The following is a 13,059-nucleotide window of genomic DNA, read 5'->3' as shown; positions in this document are numbered from 1 at the left end:
GTCAGAAATCCAACCCACACCCACGGTCTCCTTAAGAGCTTAGAGTCTCTCACGGAGTCAGTTTCAGTGAGCAAGGCAAGAACAATCCATCTCAACACACCTCCCTGTTCCTCCCTTTCCTAATGCCAGAGGGTAAAATAAGCAACCAAATGCTGAGCAGAGGAAACTTATCCTGCAACAGGCATCTCATTTTTCAGTTTTTTACAAAGGTCACATGAAGATAAGCTGCCCTTTGGTGTCTGGTTGACCACAACTGCCAGCGGCTGCTATTCGTACGTACTGGCACTGCCTGAACAGACCTGCCCCCATCTGCGCCAAAGGAGAAAGTCAGCATTGCTAACAGACTGTCCCTCGTATCTCTGCAGCAAACCGCAGCTGACTAGACCCTCAGAGGGAAGGCGATGCTTTCAGTGCTAAGCTTCTGCTGGAATGTTCCAGATTGACATACATTCTGCAAACCCTTTGGACCTGTTGCTACAAAACTTCTATCATAGAATATACACAGCCTAAGGTAAGAAGGGAGAAAGATGAGTCAGATAACAGTTCTTCACTCCCATGGACTTTCACAAACGAGTGTGACACATATATACAAAAAAGACTCCTCTACGTCCATTGTTCTGATGGAAGTACAATCTATCCTTATAGATGCAAATTTTATTGAGGTTCTATAAAATTGCTACAAATAGTTCCCTTAGAGGCTGACTGTGTGCACAGAGTGAGAAGAGCAACTTTACCTGTGTTATTACATTGAACCACAACCCCCTGAGGAAGATTATGTTTTCTGCATTTTATAAAGTAAGAGACCTGTTCAAAGTCTCCTGACCATAGAAGGAGAGCCCATCTCACCTCACACGAAGGCCTGTCTCCCCCACTGGTAACCACTGTTTCCTATGGCCTCCTCAGAAGGTACATATAAATTGGGCAGAATGAGTAAGAGTTGATTAGATGGCAAATAAGGAACGGGGTAATACTGGCTGGCCAGAGAAAAAGCCACAGAAATATAAAAAGTCACAAAGTGTTTAGAAGTCGTTTTGCACTGAATTGCCTGCATTCCTCTCCCCTCTGCAGTTTGCATGTTGGAGCCCTGACCCCCCGGTATGGCTGTATTTGGAGATGGGATCTTTAAGGGGGTAATTAAGTTCAATGAGCTCATAAAGGAGCTGGTGTCCTTAGGAGAGGAGGAGCAGGCACTGGACAAGGCTCGCCCCGGGGGAAGGCATGTGAGGACACGCGGGGAGGCAGGAGGAGGGGCATCACCCTGCTGACACCTTGATCTTGGACTCCCAGCCTCCAGAACCAAGAGAAAATACATGTCTGCTCTTTAAGCCCCCAGCCTGTGGTGCTCGGTCCGGCAGCCTAAACAGACCACCACGGAGGGCGTGAGTAAACCGGTACCGAGGCGCGGGAAAGGCGAGTGCGAACTTGACTGTCTGGCACCGAGTGGTCCAGTGGGAAGCTGTTGGCTTTTCTGGCTACAGGAAGCCGCTGACGGCTGGTGAGGGACAAGAACCACTGCTCATCCTGTGTTAGGAATCCGGGTTGGTGGGAAGAGGAAGGAGAGTGTGAAGAGTAGGCAGGCAATGGGGTTGGGACAGCGGGAGACACTTTTCCAAGCCCAGGTCACCCCTGCAGAGCCCATGAGCCCTGATCACAATCACGGCTTTTGCCTGGGAAACACCAGCCCGGCACGCACGCGGCAGATTCCTGACTTGCTAGTGGCCAGGCATGCGACTCGAACATCAGGGCAGCCTGGGCACAGATCAGCAAACAGTGGGCGCCATCGTCTTCTTTTCATGACTAAGAACAGCCAGGCACCCCAGCAGATTTTACACCTTGGGGAACATCGCCCCCTCTGAGCAGCTCATGTACCTCTTTTGTGATTGAAAGGAAGACACCAGGCACCTCTTCTGCAGCTGCCTGCACCCGAAAAGGCCATCGTCCTACCCTGCTTTTGTTCATGCAAAGGTCACTGCAGAGCTTCGTGCCATTGCATGATGACAAGTCAGACGGTGGCAAGATTTTTAAGTCAGACAAGGGTCAGAGCAACCAGGAACTCTGAGAACAGCAGCCAGAGCTGCCCATTCAAGGCTGCCATTCAGAAGCAGACTGCCACGGCCTCTCTTAGCAGGTCTCTGCCAGCCAGGACCCAGAGGTCCTCTGTTATGATGCTGTCCTCTTTCGGCGCGTCAGCAGCGAGGGTTCCTGTGGCCACAAGACCTAGTGATGCACATCTGCTCAATTGAAGTTACGGCAGCAGATAAAACTCCATGCCAATGACAACTGCATTGTGACAGAGGATAACAAGGGAACCCCCAAACTGCTAGTGGGTTCCAAGGGAAGACGTTTTCCTGGAATCTGAAAGTTGAAGGTAGAAGATCAAGGTGATCAAGGATCTCTACCTTTGAGGGTAGAAAGACAGTGCTCACCCGGAAAGCATCATGACAGACCACAGGGGCTGCTGGAGCGGGTGCTGGGGATGGAGGTGGGGGGAGGGGGATTAAGGGGCACAATAATTCACTATCACAATATCAGTTACTCATGGGGACTGCTGAACCACTGCCATGTACATTTGAAACTAACATAAGATTGAATATTCATGATACCTTAATAAAAAAAAAGAATAGAACTGGAGACATCACAAAAAAAGGAATGGCATAGTTATGTAGTATAAAACTACATATATAAGTACAAGGTTATAAAGAATTATATAAATAAAAGTTTATGTATATCATAAATGTGAAAAAAAAAGAAAGACGGTGCTCACCCAAAATGCATCACAAGAGCTGCTGATGTGTGCAGGCAGGGGCCTCAAAGTGAGGGCGACCTCCCCACGACGGACCCTTGACCTGAGGGGGCTTCGTCATGGTGGCTGCCAGCCCCCAGAACCATCCTCAAGGGCCCTCGGTCAAGTCCGATCCCATCCCTCTCCAGACTAAGGGCTGGAGAGATGAAGCAGCTCCGGTGAGCTCACCGTGCTCGGTGGGAGCAGAGCGGCACTAGCTCCTGTAGCAGCCCGTACTTCTTTCTAGCGTTTAGAATACTCCCAGCTATTGAATTATGTGCAGGGTTTTTACCGTCTAGATGGTAAGCTCGGTAAGGTGCTAGCCCATCTGTCTTCAGGACACCATCCAGCGCCTGACAGAGCCCCTGCAATGTAGCAGAATGCTCAATAAATATTTGTTGACAGATTCACTAGAGTGTGAGCTTCATGAGAACAAGAATAATAGCCAGCAGGTAATGAGAGCTCGTGTGCCAGGCAGCATGAAAGCGTTTTATTTGTGTCGGTTTATTTAACCTGCAGAATGTGCCGACCCAGTACTCTTCTCACCTCTGCCATCTCAGAGAAGACAACGCAGCCCAGAGAGAGTAAGTGAATTGTCCAGGATCACATAGGACGGCCAGGCCTGGGTCTCGGGCCCAGGAAGAGTTATCTCAGGCCTGCTCTCACACACAGCTGTGTCACTGGATCCATATTTATAGAATAAACCGCACATGCGAGAGCCCAAATCTCTGACTCTGGCAGCAGCAGCCAGTTCTGCTGGTTGCACCACACAGGTGGCCGTCGACCCAGCTCTGGGCAAGGCTCCCTGGATCCCCTCTGGCTGAGAGGAAGGCCTGGGTGGGCGCCTTCTTACCTGGCGGAGCCTCCTTGCAGTGTTGCCAGTGCGTTAGGAAAGGGTGCCCTCTGTTGGCACGGATGAGCCCTTGCTGTGTTGCTGCGTTGAGTGCAGCGGTGTGAGCTTTGAGAAAGGTTCAACCAGGCCCAGCTGGAGCCCCTGGACCCTCTGCGTCCTGCTGCTGCATCCAGATGAACTGGAAGGCCAAGCCAGATGGAGACGTGAGCTTATTGAACATGACTAATTCAGCCCCATGTCTGGTGGCCTGTGTGCCCCTCCAGCGGAAGTGCCCCCTTGGCCACCCTTTGTCTCTTCCTGCCCCTCTCCCACCTCGGGGCCCAGGTTAGAAGATTCCATACAGATTGCAGCACCTGAAGCTCAGTGTCATTGCCCCTGGAGGTGACCTCATGCTTCCCACTCAGAGAGGCTGCCAGGGTCTCCTACAAATGGGCCTGCTTGGTTTGCATCATGCCATGGGAACTAAGCTGTTGGGTGCATGACACGCGCTACAAAGGGCACTATTTCTGCCCCTCCTGGAAAGTGCCAGAAGGAGGCCTGGGCAGCCACAAAGGTGCATGGCTCAGCTCTCCCTTCAGAGAGAACCCGTCCCAGAGAGGGCAGTTAGTTAGCTGACAGTCCCCCTCGGCAGAACTTCAGGATCCACAGCAGCGTCTGAACTCTCCCAGGGCGGCTCCAGCCACTGAGCACAGCAGGGGTGTTCTTGATGCCGGGAGACACCGATGAATGTTCCCAGGCATCCAGACATCACAAACCAGTACTAGACCTCAGGGTGCTCAAAACCATTGCCTCGGATGGGTCTCTGCTTCTTGTACAACAGGACTCAGAGAAACAGTTCAATGAGAGTATCTGCCACGTAGGCTGAGGAAGATGTGAAATGAGGACATGTGACAGCCAGGGGTCGGTGGCTTTACTATTTATACTCCATTGTGTAAAGCAATGGAAAATTTTATTTCCTGGAATTCCCAAAAGTGCTGATGGTTGTGAGAAAAATTGCAATAGTGTAGGTGCACAAGGTGAACTCTACTTCCCAAGGCACGGGGCACAGCAAAACAGAGGTCACAGGTCTGGAGGGCTCTGTGTGTGTGTGTGTGTGTGTGGTCAGCAAGGGGGAGCCCCAGGGGAGGGAAAAGTCTATAAGGGTAGAGAATGCGCAGGAGAGCCCAGTGGAGTCAGGGAGAAGGGGAGTTTGTGGAAGAGAGAGAGGGGGGAGAAAAGAGTTTGCTCTGGGCCCACTGCCTGGCAAAGGGGAGAGACTGACGCTGTGAGGGGTCTAGAGAAGGTGGTGCTGCAAGAATACATGCCTCCTAGGTAAACACCAGAAACGCTTTCAACCGCATCATTCTATAAGGCTGCTATTTCTTTGAATGTGCCTTGGTCCAGAGATTGGCTCAAAAAGTAACATTCTGGCCATATTTTGTGCACCCTAAGGATTTATAGCCTGGGCCAAGAGTCCTTGACTGGTCCAAGTGTGCAGAACTGTGAAGCCCTAACTTAGGGGCCAGTGTGAGGTTGAAACTAAGCCTGACTTACGAGGTTCAGTTAAGTCGATCCTGGCTTACGTGCACACGTGTTCCCGGGCTGCCTGCTGCTCAAATGCATGACAGTAAACAAGCATTTATTGAGCACCTGTTGAGTGCCAGTCACTGGGTGCTCAATGCCATGTTTCTCATTTAGGCCTCAGGTCAATGGGTCATGGTCTGGATTCAGAGCCCACCAGATGCCATTGTAGCAGAATTCCTACTAAAAAAAGAAAGTCAACAGAGTCAGTATCATTCAAGGATGCTTTCCAGGAACCCAGGTATCTTGATTCCATCCTTTCTCTCTGCCTTCTGACCACAAAGGGGTTTCTCAAAAAGTGCTCTAAGGAAAAGGATCTGATATTATGATGTTTTGTTTACTTATAACCAATGAGTTAGTGCATAAGAACACAAACTAGGTGGATATTCAGTGTAGCATAGCATATAATAGGCAAGAACTGGAAACAGCACAATGTCCAGGGACAGGGGCTGATTAGACAGATCACCATACATCAATACCATGAGATATTAAGCTGTTTGTAAAGAGTTGTGCCGCTTGGGGTAAAGAGGTTTATCCCACTGCTGAGGAACACAGGCACCTTCAGGTGCCTGACCTTTCTTGTGATGCTCAGTAATAATAATAAAGTGCAAAATCTTAATAAGGAAGCAGCAGCAGCAGCTTTCCTGGACACACTGGGCCGTTCTAAAAAATATGGTTCATGAAATGGTCCTGCACATAAAAGAAGAAAAAAGAAAAATGCATGAGGAAAACTAAAATGCACTTAAAAAAGGAAGTAGATCTCCATGTAATGACAAAGAAATAGGCCCAAGATAGTTTTTTGCTAAGCAAGAAAAGCCAGTGGTTGAACAATATGTGCAGCATAATCCCTTTTGCTTAATGAAATTATCTATATGGACTGTGCTTACATTCAGCTCAGGCCCCAAAGCTGAGAACAGTAGATATTGGAGACCTCTACATTCTACAGGGAAGTACCAACCACAAATTATGTTTGAGCTTAGGAAAAGATGGAAAAAACTTGGCCTGCAGCCCTCACCCAGTTGCCTGCCCCACCCTAGGGGAGAACAGCCTAGAAATGTAAAGGGAGCTTTGGGTTACTCGAATGAGCGTAGGTCCTGTGATGCTTTTCCTTCCCCTCAAAACAAGTCAATAGATCCAAGTCCCAAGGGAATAATTCTGAGATTGAGGGTACCTGCAGGGAAGGAAGACTGGCTGCTCACTGCCGAGCTCAACACTTGCTCAACTGTAGCAGGTCATAGGCTCACCAGGGTGCACACAGGATGACATGGTGGGAGTTCTGGGCAAACAACTTTTGCCTACTTATTGCTGGCTGCAGCTGGACACGATGGGGGGCTGAAGTGGGGGTCCCTGGTGGGCGAGCTGCACTGCGGCCATTCAGTGGGACAAGGATGTTTCCAATGAGTTTCCTGCGAGCTTAGTGGACACTAGGTAAAGTAGCCATTCTAGAACCTTTTTGATAAGATCCCACCCCAGCAGGCTGCCTGCCGGAGCAGAGGGAATCCACCACTAAGAGGCTATGTGCTGTGCTGTATGGGCAGCACCTGAGGTCAGCGGGCAGGAAACCAGACAGGCCTCCCAAGACCTTGCTGCCGTCCTGGAGGACATGTAGGTCAGCGCATCAGCCAAGACAGCTGCAAAGAGAAGCCGCTGCATCAGAAGAAGTTCCCCCTCTTCCTCTGCTGCTGGGAGGAGGAGGCAGGAGAAGGGAGGACCCCTTTCCTTTCCCGCTGCTGGTTTCTGAGCCACCCTTCCAAGCTGTGACTGGGGGATGAGAGAAGCTTTGAACTGGACGTGACATTTAAGTTTTAAATTGGACTAGACTAGGTCATTGTCTCAATGCCTAGAAGCGGCCAGGAAGCTATCACGTCAGTTCAAGCCAGTCCTCAGAGCCAAGTCAGAGATTCTAGATAACACGATGGACTGCAGTAGGAGATGTAAGAGAAAAATAAAGCCATTTCTTGTTTCAAGTTCAGCACGTTCAATAAACCAGTGTATATATATAGTAGCTGTTCTTCTATGTCCACAAAAGGAGACCTTAGAGAAAATGAGGGTGCACATCTCTGCAACCGGAAGGCTTAAACAGAGACCTTGACCTTTCAGGTTTTTCTCGTCTTATGTCATCTGAATGTTTCATAACAATCTTGTATGACTTTTATAACTGAAAGAATTATTTTCTAAAAATGGGGGTGCATTAACCAAAATGACTAGCCCAGAGTCCTGTAGCCTCCCCCTCAGCTAGTGAGTCTGAGTAAGGGGGGGCCTCGTCCAGGGGTGCGCTGGCACACCTGCGACCGCAGGAGGAAATAGGGCCCTGATCCGTATAGTGTTCGCTTGTCTCCATGGTGCAAGCGCTGCAGCCACAGTTAGCTTCGATCTACCAGCAGTCTGACCACCGGCTCACCAAATTCCCAGCTATTTAGCAATAGGAGCCTTGCCTGGCTCCAGCCCACCAGGAGAGCACTGCCTGGGAGGCAGTGGCCATGTCCTTTCTCTGGCAAGTCACCTCCAGGCTCTGTCAGTCACCAGCAGACTGGCAGGCAGCCTCTGTCCAGGAATAACAAAGGGTCTCCAGATTCAAAAGCAAAATGTCAGGGCATTCCAGCAGGCCGGCCCTCCGACTCCAACTAGCTGTTTGAGCCAAGCGGAAAATTCTAGGAGGGTTGAGAGGTTGCTAACAGGCAGAAGGGTGTGTCAGAGGAGACGGAAACCAAGCCTCAGACCTCGGTGACTTTGTGCCGCGGTAGCGCTCCTCAGGAGCAAGGATGAAGACAACACTGAGAAGTCACGCACTTGATATTCAACCTCAGCATGCTGCTGTGTGAGGGTCGTGATAACAGGGACTACAAGGACAATGCGCTGAATGCCCACTCTGTGTTATGTGTTTCCTATGTGCTCAGACACCGTATGTGCACCCCCTCCTTTGTTCCTCGCAGCTCTCGTACGAGATAAGGACTCTTATCACTTGCGCTCTTCAAGAGAGGAAACTCGGACTTAGGTTATACAACTTGCTGGAGACCCTCAAGCAACTGGTGACACTGAGATTCCCAACTGACGTTTTATTCCAGAGGAAGAGTGGATTTCTCCACAGCTGCCCTAAACCTCATCTCAGGGTGAAGTGAGGTCCCCCAATAGTAAACCAGGATCCGCAGGGAGATGTGGAAATCTGACCTGAAAATGTCCAGATCTAGTTGTCAGCTCACTGTCTGCCCTTGGGAAAGGAGGGTGCCATCTGGCTGCATCTGCTGCCTGAAATAGAGCCACACAAGTACAGGCACTTTCCAGCTTAGGACATGCCATGTGAGCTTAGGACATACCATTTCATCTCTCCTAGTGTCGGTCTGTCACTTATAAAAATAAAGAATTGAACCGAATAATCTCTAGGACCGACAGACCCATTCTCTCCATCAGTGCAGATACCAGAAAACGTGGGGAAATGAGTACCTTCTTTAGGTAACAGGCTGCCACAAGCGTGTATGAGTGTGTGCCAGGCACTACTCTGAAAGATGCTGAGGATACCATCTTTTCTTACAAAAGGTTGAAGTCTTCAGAAAAGGGAGATGAATTAGTCTAGGAAATAGCAATTCCACACATACATTGAGTACCAACAGGGTGTCAGATATTACCCAGAGTCCGAAATAAGCACTCACAGGTCAGGCTGTTACCCCGAGACAGGTAAGGTCACCAGAGTCAGACCTGGACTGGAATTGCAGTGCTGCCACCGTGTGACCCCAGCAGGTCATTGCCAAGTCTATTTCCTTGATTTTAAGTCAGGGGTAGTGCCATCCTCTTCCCATGATAAAAATAAGAGCTGGTGTCAAGGACTTGATTCAGTCTGAGGTACCAGTAGACCCTCAATAAACAACAGCTCTGCTGATTATGGGGAGACAGGCCTGCTTTAGTGAGGTCCCACAGCTGTTCAGAACTGGAAAGGCCGCATATGGCTCTTTTAGTGGAGTTGGGCCGCAGCCAAGCTCCTGAGAGGGGCACAGTAGTCACCCAGCAAGATCTACGGGCTACACAGGTCTGGGCACCTGGAGGTTCCAGAGCCTCTAGGGAGGATGAGGAAAGAAGAAGCTACCCCTGTCAGGCTTTCTGGAGCTCCACAAAGATAAATAATACTCATTAACAGCCCCCGATGCTCCAGTTATTAGCAGCTGGGGAATCTCCCCTAGATGCACCTCTGAGCTTCAAGGTAGCAAAGCCAGGCAAAATGCATTGCTATCTGCAGGGCCTTCCCACACCTCTGTTCGGCACCCCTGATCTCAGGGCCCTGAACTTCATGAAGTCTTCATACTACACCCACCTCTGCCTACCCGCCAAGGGGAAGGCCTCAGGCTTTTCAGGGCTCTTCCCAGCATCTGTGTACCACAAGTTGCTCACTGGCACCTCACCCCTGCTCTCGGAAAGGCAGACTAGGGGGTTAGCCAGGGCAGCGCGCTCTGTGCGTCCCTCCCTGCTGCCTCTGCCTCTGGAGGGAGAGGCTTCTCTTGCAGCCAGAAATGGCCATGTGACTGAGTTCTGGGCGGTGAAATCAGGGGTGGCATCTGCAGAGCGTTTCTGGGAAATGTTCTGCCCTCCTGATAGAAATAACAGAGCGCTGGCATCATTCTTTCCTTCTTCCTACCTTGAATAGTCGTGTAACACCTACAGTCACAGTGGCCATCTGGGCCTCAGGTGACAGTCATAAGGATGAAAAGTCGAGATGCTAAAGATGGCAGAGGAGCCCAGGCCCTCTACCCTGGGATGACATCAGCATGGAGACTGCCTGCCTGCCCCAGAATGCTTGTTCATAAAGTATAAATGCTCTTAGACTGAAAGCCAGTGTACCATTCTGCTGCTTGTGAACAAAAGCATTTCCAATAGGTAAGACTGGGTAGGCCGGTGATTGAAACATGGAGCCTTTGAGGAGATGAGGCTTAGAGAGAGAGTGTCAACCAGAGCTCTCCTGGGTTTGACGTTGAAAGTCCCCCATCCTGGACCTCTTCCAGTGCTGGGTAAATAAGGTGGTTGGTCACCCTACCTAGCGATGCCCTTAGTTCCCAGATGAAAATGCTAATACCTAAGTAAGAGAGAGCTTTGCTCAGGATAGCGCAGGGAGTGGCCAAGCCTGGACCATACACCAGGGCTCTTTGCTCATGTTGCAAATCCACAGAGATATGTTGTCCTTCACAGGAAACAAAATAACCAAAACTACCTCCTCCTGGTTGAAAGCCTGTGACTCCCTTGGACTTGTAGTTAGGATGCACTTCTGTCTGTTGTAGAAGACACGGCTTCTGCAGATGCGGACAAATTCTGGGGGAGAGGCGAGGCCTGCATCTGAGAAGGTCACCCGAGCAAAGCTGGATGGAGCAAGACCAGCTCTGGTTTCTGGATCGGGCTGGGCAGGTGCAGCCCTCAGCCACCAGGTGTCCTGCTTCTTGGGATGAGCGGCCACAGAACAGATGTCCGTGTAAGTTAATAGTCACGGGAGATGAGGGATGATGGACCAGCACTTTACTTTTCATGATTCAGATTCAATAAACACCTAGTGGGGACTGACTGTGAGCTGAAAACTGGGCCGAGTGGCTTCACCCTGCTATTTCATTTAATTTTCAAAATAAGCCTGTGAGATAGTTGCAGTTATATTATCCCTACTTCACAGGTGACAGTTTTCCCCTGAAGACACACAGGTGGGCAACTGCAGACTCCGAGTCCACTGATCTTCATGTTTTTCCCTTCTGTGTGGCTTCCCGACCACCCCTCCTGCCTCCCTCCTTCTCCCCTTTACACCCCGTCCCCCTGGCCCTCTCTCTTCTCCCGACCTTCTCCAGCTCACGTTTGCCCACCTGCTCCTCTTGACCTTGAACCTTGACCACGCAGGAGACAGAAACCAGCTGCATGGTGTCTCCCTTACCTGTGACCTCACAGAAAGGTGCTCTGGACAGGGTTTTTGGGGAGGAAAGAAAGTGGGGTCCCCCAAAGCACTGACATTAAAACTTCACCCACTTCGCCAGATGAGTCAGAGCTTTAAGATACCCCTGAATGTGTGCTGGGCCCCGCAGCCACACTTGGATATGCAATTTTATATCATTCATCCCCGTTGACCTGTGGACTGATTAACCTCCCTCAGCCTCAGTTTCCCCGTGTGTTACATAGGGTGGGATGGCTTAGCGCACAAGTTGCGATGTGAGGGTGCTAACAGAATCCAGCCAGCAAAATGGCCCTCGTTCCCAGGCTGCTGGTTCCTACGGGTTTCCCATTAGCACCACCAGCCTCATCTCCCCAGTGCACACAGGGAGGTCCTCAGTTTCTCATTGGGGTTCAGAGTCCAGGGGCGCCATGCCCACAGCTTTGGACCTCCCAGCTCCTCGGCCTGGACTTGGAGGGGTTGCTGCATACTCTTCGTCCCTGGGAATCCGTCTTCTTTTCTCCTCTGTAGCCAGTTTTTTCCTCAGAATCAAGAGGACAGCTCTGTGGGTAAACCTTTTCTTTTTTTTTGGCCAGAGACTGAGAGGGGCTGGGACTAGGAGGAAGGGGTGGATGAGGTCTGGGAGGAAGAAATACAGAGAAATAAAGAATGGTGTGGTGATTTCTGCAACACAGTACCTACAATGAACAATACTGTACTGTGCACTGAACACTTTTTTTAAGCATTCCTACAGTAAAAAAAAAATCCTGCCCTGGCAGCCGTGGCCAGCAGATGGTAGCACAGTACCACAGAATCCAATGTGAGCCTGCGACGTGGCACCCACCACTCTGGGAGCTAAATTATCTCCCCCTCCCTCCCCCTAGAGATGTATAAATAGAGAAAACTGTCTTGCTTAAGTCCTTGTTGTCTGTCTGGGCAAGAATTGATTTTCATACAAAGAAAGGAGACCTTACTCAGATGGCCTCAGCCTCAAGCAGCAGAGCCAGACCCCTCAAGGCCGGGAGCCTGGGAAATGCATTGGGAATCTACAGGGTCTGGCTGGAAGGTTGTGGGTGAAACAGACAGTGCTTGGGGAGGGTCTTCAGTAAGAGTGCAGAGCATGGCATTTGCACTGGGATCCCCATCCACTTGCTCCCTTTCCAGTGAGTCCACCCAAACACACATCTCCATCTCAGCATGAGCTGCTTTATCCATTTAAGGTGTCATTTAGAACCTCAAAGACTCTTTAAACAGTTGGCCACTGCTTCCACGGTCTTTGGGGACTGGGCGGCTGGGAGTGACGGGAGGAAAGCGGCGGTGGGATGCCGAGGAAGCTGACGTCACATCCATGGTCACTTCTATCCTCATTCCCATCATCATCAGTGACGGTCCACATGTTTTTACCTCCCTGGGGAGCAGGCTCCAGGCTAGCTAGAGTGGGGGTCATGTTCAGGTAAGCTGGGTCCTAGCCCCGAGGGGACACCTAGTCTAACTGAGGAGACAGGCCAAGCAATGGCAGGCATAATGCACTGAATGTGTGCCTGGCGTTTTGCAGGTTTTCAAGAATTTCTCGGATGGGGTAAACATGACTCAGGTAGTCTGGGAAGGCTGCATGCAGGAGCTGAGAACTGAATGAAAAGTAGCAATTAGATGAGAATAGAAGGACATTGCAGGCAGAGGAATGCTGTGAGCAAACGCACGGGGAAAGGCCAAGACATGCCTTGTTTGGGGGCCCCAGTGGCTGGTGCTGAATACGAAGAGGAGGAACAAGAGCTTAGAGTGGGAATGAACTGGGGACGGTCCTTGGGGGTCTCGAACATCCGGTGGAGACAGTTGAATTTCCCCACCAGGCCCTGGAGAACTGCTGAGGTGGGAGATTTTCCCCACTCTGCCTGGAGCTAAGATCTGCCATTTTTAGAACACTCTGTACACAGACTTCCTCTCTTCATTCTCTCCCCAAAGATCAGACCAGGGACC

Source organism: Manis javanica, chromosome 14 (assembly GCF_040802235.1).
Source record: "Manis javanica isolate MJ-LG chromosome 14, MJ_LKY, whole genome shotgun sequence".
In the NCBI taxonomy this organism is placed as follows: domain Eukaryota; kingdom Metazoa; phylum Chordata; class Mammalia; order Pholidota; family Manidae; genus Manis; species Manis javanica.
The sequence above is the reverse complement of the archived record's forward strand: the minus strand, read 5'-3'. Positions refer to the sequence as shown.